This window comes from Hibiscus syriacus, unplaced genomic scaffold (assembly GCF_006381635.1).
Source record: "Hibiscus syriacus cultivar Baekdansim isolate YM2019G1 unplaced genomic scaffold, ASM638163v2 tig00003041_pilon, whole genome shotgun sequence".
NCBI lineage: Eukaryota > Viridiplantae > Streptophyta > Magnoliopsida > Malvales > Malvaceae > Hibiscus > Hibiscus syriacus.
The window spans coordinates 2,618,860-2,631,674 of record NW_024061960.1 but is presented as its reverse complement, the minus strand read 5'-3'; the positions used below and the strand labels follow the sequence as shown (position 1 = coordinate 2,631,674).

Below are 12,815 nucleotides of genomic sequence, written 5' to 3'. Positions count from 1 at the left end.
TTGAATCCCTAAAGCAAGCATTTTCAAAACTTTGAGAATTAGAAGATTGTCTTGAATTATAACAACTAGTCCTAAGATATTTCAGGTTCTTTATAGGAACTATTTTGAATATAAAATAGTGGCTAGGAGAGGAAAAAGTTCATTCGAGAATTTTGACAAACACTTGGTTGGTAAACCTAAAATCAAGGGTTCTAAGAAAAATTGACCAATGGGTGATCCTCCTACATTAAAAACATAAAATATACAACCAATGATTTTTGTATAATTTAAAATTTTTGGAACCTTTACATAAAAGATTTTTGAAAAAACCTTGAACGAAACATGAGAATTGAGAATTAATAATTTGTTTAAGAGGCAAATAAATAATTTTAGAAACTAAAAACAAATTAAAACATGATTAGAAACAATTAAGAATAATGAATTTGAAAATTTAGGTTTAGGGTTCATCCGAAAATTACCTTATTTTTTAATAAAAAGTGAATATTTTTAATGAATTCTTGACGCAAGCTCGCTAAAGATGATGAAACAGTGTAGATTTTGGGTGGAAAATTGAGAGAAAAAATGAGCTTCAAATGAGAGACTTGAGAGGGGTGCTAATTTAGGGTTTGATATGAATGAGAAAAAGTGAATTTTTGGCTTAAAAAAACCATTTTCAACTCATTCAGAAGCACCGATCTAGATAACAAAAAGGGCGGTCTCGAGACCTAGCAGCCAGTATGGATACTCTATGGTGGTATCGATATTGGAAAAGGCTACTGGAATAGGCGGTCTCGATATCGAGTCAACGGTCCCGAAATGAAAAGCTTGGATTTAAAATTTTTGATGATCTAGACCCTCAAACACTTCCTAAAAAAGCACCTAATGATTTTAAGACTATGGATTGCACTAAAAACTTATAGATGCACTAAGTATTCAAAATTGGTATTAAAAATAAAGTATTTTACTAGGTACTTTACGAGAGTGTATACGATGAACTTTTTGAAGAGAACTATCTAGAGCAAGTAAGGTCAAAATATACCACAAAAACTAATTTAAGGCCAAAATTTAACAATATAAGTTTATAGGGCCACAAAATTACAATTCATGCAATATTAACTCCCTCTAACTTATTCCAATATATCACAATGTGGGGACACTCAATCATGCATAAAAACATATAAGATCATATGATAAACACGAAATTGCATGAAATTAAATTTGTTACCACTTGAATCAATGTTGATTTGTTAAGTTTTCCTTTCTTCAAGTGTCCTTTCTTAGTGGGTACAGAGCCTTCAAATAGCTTGACATTTCTCACCATTGCTCCAACACACATACAAGAGACACTTACTTGATTTTTGGTACCCAAATTGCTTTGGGTCCTTGATTGTTAGTTTCAACACCTCTAGTTCCCTTGGGAACCCGTACTTGTCTTATTTTATAGGATTTCCTTTTCTTCATAGGACAAATATTAGAATTATGACCATGATAATGGTAATGTGAACATTTTTCCATTATTGACTATGATGACTTGTTTAATATGGTTTCTTTTTCTTTAATTAAGTTTTCAAGTTTAATTTTCTAATTAAGATTCTTTTTTTCAAAATCTTCAATTTTGGTTTTCAAAAACTTCAAATATTTACGGTTATAGGGCCTTAAAGCCTACCCAAGGTCACCTTAGGTCTGTGACAATGACATAAACTACATAAATGCCATCCACCCGAACACCATATGCAGTCCCATGATTTACCCAAGGGAGTGTCATGGGGTCTTAAAGCCTACCCAAGGTCACCTTAGGTCCGTAAGGAATTACCAAGATAATACCCCAGTAATCGGTTCGTATAATAAACAATAAATTCCATGATCCATAAATCATGAACAATTATATTTTTCAGTGAAAATAGGTAACCAGAGAGCACATACCATGTAGCCATAGTTCATAAGCCAATAAATCATAAATTTCGGTGAAACGCATTTCAAAACAGATAAAACAATCGTGTAGTACTTAGGGAACACACTAGAGAATCCATTTATTTTTTGAATGTACTTAGCAATTATCAAGTGGGGGAAACACGAAACTTCTGCAAACTGATTAAATTTCATAAACGAGTTCCCTATATAAAGGGGGTTTGATAGCTGATAGATTCATTAGTCATTCAGCAAGTGATTATCAAGATCATATAGTATTCAGATATTTTTCAGAGGCAACTGATTATTATCAAGAAGGAAAAACGTATAACTTTTGTATATTGGAAGGAATTCAGAATCGATGTCCCTATAAATAGTGTTCATTCATTAATAGATCTAATCAACCTTCCAAAATTGATGTTTCAAAAATCATTTAAGATTCGAGTGTATTAAAAAAAGTACTCAGAAACATTTACATCAGAATTTTTAAAGACCTAGAGATAAATGAGTGTTTCCATTATTCAGACAATTAAGGGTATTTCAAACATTTAAATTTCTGATGGCTTCTTAGTAACTTAATCCAATAAGGGTAAATGATAGTTTGCATTATTCTGAATTTATATCGCATTATCATGACTGAGTCAAATCGTACTAATCGATGTCCACCCTGTAAAACTTGTCAATAAATCAAAATGATATACTTCACGAATAATCACTTTTTAATATTGATTACACTTGTTGAACTGGTGACTTCCAGAATCACCACTGAACTGAACTAGAGGAGACGGAATTCGATGGTATTATATTTTCCTGTGATGTATTAGTATCAAGAATACCCAATATACTTGAGTTATTTTCCATAACCTTTATGGATGATACAAAATAAGTTTATTGTTGTTTCTAGAATTTATCCAATGACACTTACTTATTCCATGTCGTTAGAATATTTAGGTCATTTCAACACTCGATCTTACTTAAGTCATCTTGAAGTTCAAGGTATTTTAATCTTTTTGGGGTTTAGGAGTATTTCAGTTATTTGAATATCGAATGTTATTTTTAGTTATTTCGTAGTTTGATGACATTTCAGTAATTCATTTAAATCCAAACATATGCACTTTTTCTGATAATTGGTCAAGTATGTCATTTCTAGGTTATTTTTCACCTTGAGGGGAAATCTTGGTCTTTTTACAGTATAAGGGCATTTTGGTTATATTACAATTCAAGGGTATTCCAATCATTTCTTTTCGTCCAGTGTTTCCATTTAATTCATTTTTTTCCGAATCATTCAAACATGAATAGTAATTCTAATATTTTAGTCTTTAAGTGTTTGCTGATAAATCAACAATTATAGGACTTGTACCTTCTCAAATGTTGGGATCATATTATCAGTGACTATCCGAGCATATCGAGAATTTAACAGGTGAAGCAGTAATTTTTTAGATTAATTACGAATTCACATGGTACTTTCACTATAAGGATAAGTCCGGACCATTTTTACCTCATAGGGATAATCTCATAATTTCTTAATCAAGTATTGTCAGCATTTAACCTTTAAAGAAATTAATCAGAGTTTTGGATCATGAGGTCAATTTATTTATTAACTAATCCCTGAACTTAGAATTATTTTCGATCGATCTACTATTTTCTTTTGTGAGCCATCTGAGTCTTATATAGTGCTCTGCCTCTATTCCATATTCGTTTTAAGTCCAATGATAATTAAATACACCTAATTAACCAATCATTTTCATTCATGCATTTACCAATTATCAATGAGTTCCGAAAAGTATACAAAATGTAGTATAGTATTATCTCGATTCATGAGCCACATCAGTTAACCAATTAAATTCCATTAGATAGCCCTCAAACTTGAATCTAACATCCAATAATATCTCGGATACATATAAACATAAATTACAATAGAAACTGGGCTTAATTGCAGAAAATGAATCGAATTGGAAGGTAAAATGCTGAAAAATAGCTTACCGGGTTGGAATTTGGTGAAACAGACTTCGGATTCGGACTCGGACGTCGAAAAACTTAGATATAACTTTTTGAAAAAATTGACTTTTTGGTCAAAGTCGACAGTTAACTCGAGTCAAAGTCAACGATTCAAAGTCAATAGGTTGACTTGGACGAGATGACTCGGACTAGTTGACTCAATTCAAATTGACTTGGTTCGGGTTAAACAAACTGGTTCAGACTGGGTGTGGCCGGTTCAATCCACCTAGACCTTTCTAGAAGACTCCCTGGAGCGTGGAAGAGCCCCACGCAAACATGACAACGCATGGTGGCGCGTGGCAACGGCGACAAGGTTTGGGGCGGCTGGCGATTACTTCATGAGAGACCAAACACACCAAACAATCCAATTCATCGTCAAATCAAGCCAAAACCACGGTAAAAATTAACCGGAAAATGTTCAAAGCTTACCCCCAAAGACGGACGACGATGGCGCAACATCGGATGACGGGCTCGGTCAGGTTCTGATTGAAATCACTTGGGGAGTACACCAGCGATGGGCGTGAGGCTAACCGGTGGGCATCGTCAAATCAAGCCAAAACCACGGTAAAAATTAACCGGAAAATGTTCAAAGCTTACCCCCAAAGACGAGGGCGCACCGGATGACGGGCTCGGTCAGGTTCTGATTGAAATCACTTGGGGAGTACACCAGCGATGGGCGTGAGGCTAACCGGTGGGTGGAGCGGCCGAAAAAAGCGAGAAACCGAATGGAGAGCTTAAGTTTTACGTCCAACTTTCAAACGCTCTTCCCCGGAGGACGACGCGGGGTAACGGCGAGTAATCGGCTAAGCTTGAGCCTGAGCGAAGCAACTTTTCCAATGGTGTCGGCGGTGACACCCACTAATGGGCATACGAGGAGGGCGAGCCGATGAAAAACTTAGTCGGGGAAAGGGGTTCTGGGAATGTTTTTCACGAATTTGGGGGGTTTCTGATTTTTATTTTTCACTCACTAGAAAAAATGGGATAATTCAGGATTAAGTCCCTAAACTTTTCACAGGTTCCAAAACCGAGCTACAAAATTTTAAAAATTTATAATTTGGTCCTCGACTCGTTTGATTATATTTGGGGGGTTACACCACATATTTATTCATGGAGAAACAATGTAAAATCCTTTGATGGTATGAAAGAAAGATGATGCGCACCTAAGCAGTTGTTGGAGGATGTGATTGACAATTTCCATATATTAATCTTTATTTATTTGTTTTCATTCTAATTTATTATTATTATATTATAATTTTTATAAATATTTATCATGCTACTGCTACTGGTGGTGGTAAGTATGTATTTCGCTCTACATGTTATACAATGTCAAAAAGATGAAAAAATATTTTTTATCAATTTCTAAAAGATCTTAAAGTTCAAAACTATTATTCTTCTAATGTCTCTCATTTGAATTTAAATGACTACAAAATTTATGTAATAAAGTGACATGATTTTCATGTATTTTTTTTATCGATATTTCCCTTTAGTTTTACGTGGTTTATTTCTAAAGAGGTATCTGATGTATTAATTGAGTTAAGTGTTTATTTAGGAGAGTTGAGAGCTAAAACATTACAAGTCAAGGACTCAAATAGACTTGAACAATCAATTTCTTTAACTTTATACAAGTTAGCTATATATTTATTCATTTTTTATACAATGGCACATTTAATAATTCATTTATCCTGTGAGACAAAAGTTACACGACAAGTACAATTAAAAATGGATGTATCATATTGAATGATTCTTTCGTAAGCTAAATTATTTTATGAGAAACAACTCATCCAGAAGGTTTAATTGTTGAATCATACATCATGCAATAATGCCTATATTTTTGTTATAGGTATTTATGTGAAACTGAAACTAATTTAAATTGTGTTGAAAGAATTTTTGAAGGAATTGATGGTCATTCATACCCAATGTTACATGTATTCTCTCAAGTTGATAGGCCATTACTTGAAAAGTAATATAAAGAGTTGAGTTTGATAGAATGAGCTCAAGATAGGATGCATGTTCTAGAAAATTATTAACAAATTAGATAATTTGTTGTGTAAGTAATCTAGAATTTGTATGTTTATGCAATTTGTTTTATATGTTATACATATTTTATTTTTCCTTACTTTTGATTCCTCATAAATTTCAAAGCATGCATAAGAAAACGATGACGAGGGAGACACTAGAAATATAGACAAAAAGCAAACCAAAAAATTTCATCGATGATTTAAGAAACATGTAAGCATTAGAAAATTATCTTTAATTTCAATATATATTTTTTATTATTTTTAATGATCATTGCTTAAAATATGTCAATCAGTTAGATGGTGAAAAAAAGTGAATTAATCAACAATCAACTATTTAATTTAGCTTGTAGAGTTGATAAACGAGTTTTTCGCCACACAAATTATCTTATCAATGATAGGGGTTGAAAACAAAAGAACGAGACCTGTAATTAGATTATTTTAATGTGCTAACAGACATCATACAACTAAATTACTCTGATGAAAATAATATAATTTTGTTTAAATGTGATGGGTGAAATGTATATCAAAAAGCGGGGTTTAAGGAAGATAAGTTTGGATTAGTTTGACATGTAAGTTGAGAATTGACATGTAAATTGAGAAGTGATGAGTCATGTGCTTTAGCCTCTCAAGCTAAAAAAAAAGTTTATTATGTCAATGATATTAAAGATCCAAATTTGAAAGTTGTGGTGAAGATAAAATAATGAGATTTATATGATTTACCTTTTGAACAGGTTAGAGAGTAGTCGTGCTAATAAAATAAGGATTAAGGCTTCAGATTTTATGATCTAATATTAGAAATAATGATGATGGCATGATGTCTTTGGGTATGCCTCAATAAGGCACTATAAAATGTTGAAGGAAGTTTGCTTAATCCTAATGCGACAAGTGTTGAGAATGAAGAAGATGAATCCGATCACGGTGAATTTACTTCTACTAATGATGAAGATGATGAGTTAGATTCAGTAAGTGATGTTGAAGTAGATAGCGATGATGATTGAACATATGTAATTTAAAGTTTATGACCTTTGCACCTATCCAAGAGTTTTCATTCTTAATTCTTTCATCATTATCCATAAATTTCCACTAAATCTACATTTGATAGCCATAAAAAAACTCATTTTTATGGACTTTATAATTTATTCCTTTGACTTTAAATTTGTCCTTTTAATTTTCAATTTAATCTCAAATCGAATAATCATTTAGTACAAAAAAATTGATCAATTGCGGCATACTTTCCTACAATTCAAATAAATAAATCCTCATAAAGATTTTTCATTCATTAGAGTAAAGAAGATATGGTTAGGGAAAATCAGAGATGTTATACATATCATATACTTATCATGGATATCAAAAGAGCATAATATATACATGCCACGCATATCAAATTACTACATAAAGATGTCAAACATAACAAAAATTCATAAATTACATGCTGTTGACTCTAGGAGTTTCAAAACAAAAGATTTATATATATATATATATACAATCCTAATTGAATCTATCAAAACTGAATTCTTACCCCAAAAAAAAATGTGAATAAATAGAGTGTGCTCTGAATAAATAGAGTGTACTTTGAAAAGCTCAGTGATGAGTTCATTACACAATTAGCACTTATAACATATATCGACACATGAATGAAACAAACATAACAATATGAATCATGACATTGTAAACTATTAGTTCCATATTCGTTGTGATTATCACATGTTTCATTTATTAAATCATATATTAATTTAATATGATGGTTATTTTGTCATTCTCACGTGACAAGTTTCTCTTTCAATTTTTAAATTTTCAAAAAAAAAATAAGTTTAGGTAACGACTATCATTTTCAAATTTATACAAAACTTATCACCCCCGAGACAAGTTCCCCATTTTTTTTAAATTTCAAAATACATAAATATATATTATTTTATTATAAAAATTTTAATATATTTTAATGAAACTCGTCATACTCATATGACGAGTTTTATGATAAATAATAAAAAGTTCGACCCCACAAGGCCCACATGTCTGGGTCCATTAAATAATAATTTTCAGACAAATTCGTTATTTGGGAGTGACGAATTTTCTCAATACTCTAGCAAATGTGGATTGCAAAATAGTTTTATGTGTGTTCCATAGAACTAAATAATTAAAACACTTGGATTATTGATCTAATTCTGCCCTTAAATATTAATGATATACTAAACCATGTCATAACATAAATTAAGTACTTATAAAATTCAATTTTTTGTTGAAAATAATTCAACTTTTAATTTTTTTAGTGCTTAATTTTTCATTTTATTAAAGTATTGTAGTTTAAATAGTTAACGCCATTAATTGTTTAAATTTAAGAATAATAGATGGACCAAAACTGAAAGCTTACCATTTTCTTATAATGGCTAAAAATTAAAAATAAACTTGTCACTGCATCATCTCTTAGGGATGACTTTAATCTACAGGTATAAAATTTGGGAATAGCTTTCCATCAAGCCTATCAAAATTATGAAGTCACCGTTCTATCATTGAACAGCTTCATAGTTCCCCGTTGACACAAGTGAAGTTCAATTTTTAAAGACCAAAACAACTGCACAAACCTCAATTGAGAACTTAAAAATACAAAGAAACTCATCAACCTGTTGTGAACATGCTGGGAGCAGACTCCGACATTTGCCGCAGATTAAAGTTACAGTATTCTCCATTTAGAACAAAGAGCTCAATACTCCCACTTCTTCATTTCCATACCATCCGGAGGACTTCCTTCGACCTTCTTTACACCAACTTCTTTCCAGTTTGTTGAAAGCACTGTCCCATTTGATTCCACCTACAATCACACCGCCCAAAGTAACGAATATTCCAATCGTACATTAACATTTAATGCAACCATATTCTATCGATTATTTAATCCAATAATCAAAGTTACGCATATATTCGAGGGACAAAATTAAACAATTTGTTGGGGTAAAATCTTACAAAAGATTTTTGCATGGCTCTCCTTGCGTCCTCATCGGCATCCTGATAAATGTCCCGGAAAAACTTATTCAAAGCCGCATCACCATCAAGTTTTTCATCTTTCTCCTGAAAGCCAGCCAGAGAGGGTCATGTGTTAATCATTATATTCCGCAAAAACTTCCTCTAGACAAGTGGTCCCAAAAACACACAAAAGAAAGGGAAAACAATTAGCCTCATGTTCAATGTACCTCCTTTACTTGAGCTTCAATTTTATCCCAATCAACCCTCTTCAGTTTTGGAGGATGGATACACCGGTCTTTGATTTGCAGTTACTGCAAACAGCTAAACACAAGTAACTTATGACATGACCACGAGTGCACAGTGAGAATAAACATTTATATTTCACACTGCCTTCACATATAGGTTTAAAACAGCAAAAACATACACGCAGCATCACATAAATGCGTAAAAGTGTCGAGAATTAACAAGTCAGTACAGGATGTAAAATCAAGCTCAGACATCTTGGTTGTCTCATGGTTTAACATCGCGTAACATAGACAACATGAAACAGATATCAACTTACCTGAAGATACAGTAACCCTTTGGGGAACAACAACTTCCCTGCTGAATTCAAGGGATGTCCAGTGAATTGGTTCAGCTTTCACCAGCCGAACCTCAATTTTGGTTGACAAAACATCACATCTGCACCTATCAGGTATTATCTGTTCAAACATAGCAAAACACAACAGAAAAAAAAATGAGCATCTAAACAAGAGATGCAATCACATAGTAAAAGATTCAGGAAAAGACTTGTCTGTCACTACTAAACAGAAAAGCAATCCACACTTCAGCATAATATTTTCAATATCGCCAGTATTATATACAGAGTTCTATGTTTGGACATTTACCAATAAATAAAATGCCAAACATATTTAACGTACTACTGTTACAAACCAGAATTTTGATAACATGAATTTCATGTAATACCTTTCCAAATAATCGAGGTTGGAAATGATATGCATCTTTACCAGGAACTTCAATGGAAACACTTAGCTGCAGAGCCACAAGGAAAGATAGCATATCTTTAGCCTATATTCTCATTAACATCTCAAGGACAGAAGCACAAAAGAAAGAAAGAAGGGCAAAAGGGAGACAGATGAGTTAGTATTCAACTTACGATTTGTTCACCATAATCTACTTTAACACATTCTCGTGGTATTCCCTTGGAAAATATTGTGACAACCACTTCCTCTGGTTTCTGGTAAAATGAATGCTTCACTTCTTTAGCAGTTACAGCATTTGTTGCTATCGGAACAGGCTCAACTTTGGTAGCTTAACTTGTTCCTCTACACAAGTAATACCTCTACACAAACGCACAAATTCATAAACAAGGAAGGCTCTTGAGACATTATAGGTAATTTTCAAATATATATGAATTTTGGTGGCTAAACTCCTTCCTTCCTAAAAGTACTTATTAAAAGATAAATACCAGCAATGCGCTCTTCACATTCTTTGATCAACTTAGAAAATCTTGAATCTCCTGGTGCCAAAGGCAGCAGCACTCTCCAATGCAGCCTTAGCGGTTTGGTACTCCTCAAGCTTCATACATGCCGTACTGTAGCCATTGGTTTACATATTATTTATAGACTCTACATAATTGCCTCGGAAGCAATAAACAAAGTAGTGAAAAGCTATGAATATGCAATTTAGCAATTTATAATAACTATAATTTCGTATAATAATCACCATCAGAAGAATTCAGGAATTCCTTTAGGCTTCAGCTACTATATTAAAAGTGCGATTAAAACAACTAATTTTTGTGCAGATCGTGAAAGGTAATGAACAAAAAAATAATAGAAAATAACCTCAGTGATCAAAAATCCCAGATAATATACGATTTTGACCAACTTTTTTTGGATTTGCGAAAATGACCAACAAAATCGCAATGCGATCTCTAATTCGTATTGCGATCTCCACTATCGCAAATTCGCGTTGCGATTTTCCAAATTCGTTGCGATAGTCTACATTTGTTGTTGCGATAGTCTACAGTTGTCGTTGCGATTTTCCAAATTCGTTGTGATAATTAAAAAAAAAAAGATTTTGTTTTTTAAGAATTTTCTCTAAAAAGATAGTATCCGCGCGGACGTGTCGAAGACACGTATGACCACGACCACAACCACAACCACGAGACGAGACGGACGACGGCGGCACGCGAGAGTCCCCTTGTTCTCTATCACTCAACAAGGAAGTGGGAAAGCCAAGCCTTAAATACCATTCCCAATAATGTTTCCAATACTATATGGGATATGAGCATTACCAACATTTGTTTCCAATACTATGTGAGATTGAGTCTTAAATAGTGATATTATTTTTGAATGTTTTGCTTAAAATTACAATAATCGCGATTGATTGTAGATTGACTTTTAATTATGACATATTTAATCGTATAATACTAATACAATTGGTTGCTGATTCAGTTATTTTAAGGTGCATGATTGTTAATTGTTTCCTGAATAATCACATTGTATTGGAAACAAGTGTTGGTAATGCTCAATCCCACATAGTATTGGAAACACTATTGGGAATGGTATTTAAGGTTTGGCTTTCCCACTTCTTTGTTGAGTGATAGAGAACAAGGGGGACTCTCGCGCGCCGCCACCGCCGCCGTCCGTCTCGTCTCGGGTCGTGGTAATACGTATCTTCGACACGTCCGCGCGAATACTATCTTTTTAGAGAAACAAAATGAAAAATACGTTAAATGTAGACTATCGCAACGCGAAATGAAATCGCAACGCAAAATGGAATCGCAACGCGAAATGGAATCGCAACGCGATTTTCAACTATCGCAACGCGAAATGCAACGCGAATTTACGATAGTGGAGATCGCAATACGAATTAAAAATCGCATTGCGATTTTGTTGGTCATTTTCGTAAATCAAAAAAAAATTAGTCAAAATCATATATTATCTAAGATTTTTGATCTTATTTTCTAAAAAAATAACAGTAGTATTTATGTATACATAACAAAAGCATTGGGAAAACGAAAGAATTCAGGAAAATCTACGAACGCTTTACGCAAGTAAGCTTTAGACATGGAAGGATCCAACTCAATTGCTTTGTTTGCATCCGCGACAGCCTCTGCGCAAACCAAAATTACAAAAAGAAGAAATCACAACTAATCTTTTCAAAAATACAAATAATAAGATATAAGGGGAAAACAAAGGAGATACCAGGTAGGTTATTGAGTTTGATGTTGGCTTGAGCGCGGTCAGCGTAGAGTTCAGCATTTTTAGGGTTGAGTTCAACAGCTTGAGAGTAAAGATCAAGCGCAAGTTCGAAGTGGTCATCGATGAAGGCTTCTTTGGCTTTGGTTTCCAAATCAGACGCCATTGCAAGGGCAAACGAGAGAGAAGAAGAAGAAACAGAAGACTCTAGAAGAGAAAAGAGAGAGAGAGAGAGAGGGAGAGAGAGAGAGAGATGCGAGAAGCGAGAGAGAAGACGATTGACTTTCTGTTTGAGTATGAGGTAAATCGATAAAATAAAAAGGAAGTTAGGATCTTGAAAGGTTCATTCCCAAATAAATGTAATTTTTTTTCTCAAATAGGTGTCTAGGTCATTTAAAATGTCTCACTTTATTTAGATCATTTAAGTATTTAATTTTACGAAAGTTATCATTTTAGGTGTTTAGGTCGTCAATAGAATTAATTTTCTCTGTTAGGTAAGACATGTTATAATCTAATAATTTTAAAAATTTTATATAAAATTAACAAAATAAAATTATATATTTTTAAAAAAATACATAAATTTTGAAATAACCTCAAAACTTTGAAAACTTTCATTTCAACTCTTGATCCCACGCCGCCTGCCGACCTTTGTTATCAATAAAGCTCCACTAGACTTCACCTCCCCTGACGACCAAAACCCCTATGAATTCGTGATCGATCGACTGGGAATCGACGTTTTATACCACATAAACCC

General features: G+C 33.2%; 1 pseudogene; it reads right to left on the bottom strand.

Annotated features, from left to right (window-relative positions):
• Positions 1-8,385: 8,385 nt before the first annotated feature.
• LOC120168874 lies at positions 8,386-12,356 on the bottom strand (annotated as a pseudogene).
• Positions 12,357-12,815: the final 459 nt, after the last annotated feature.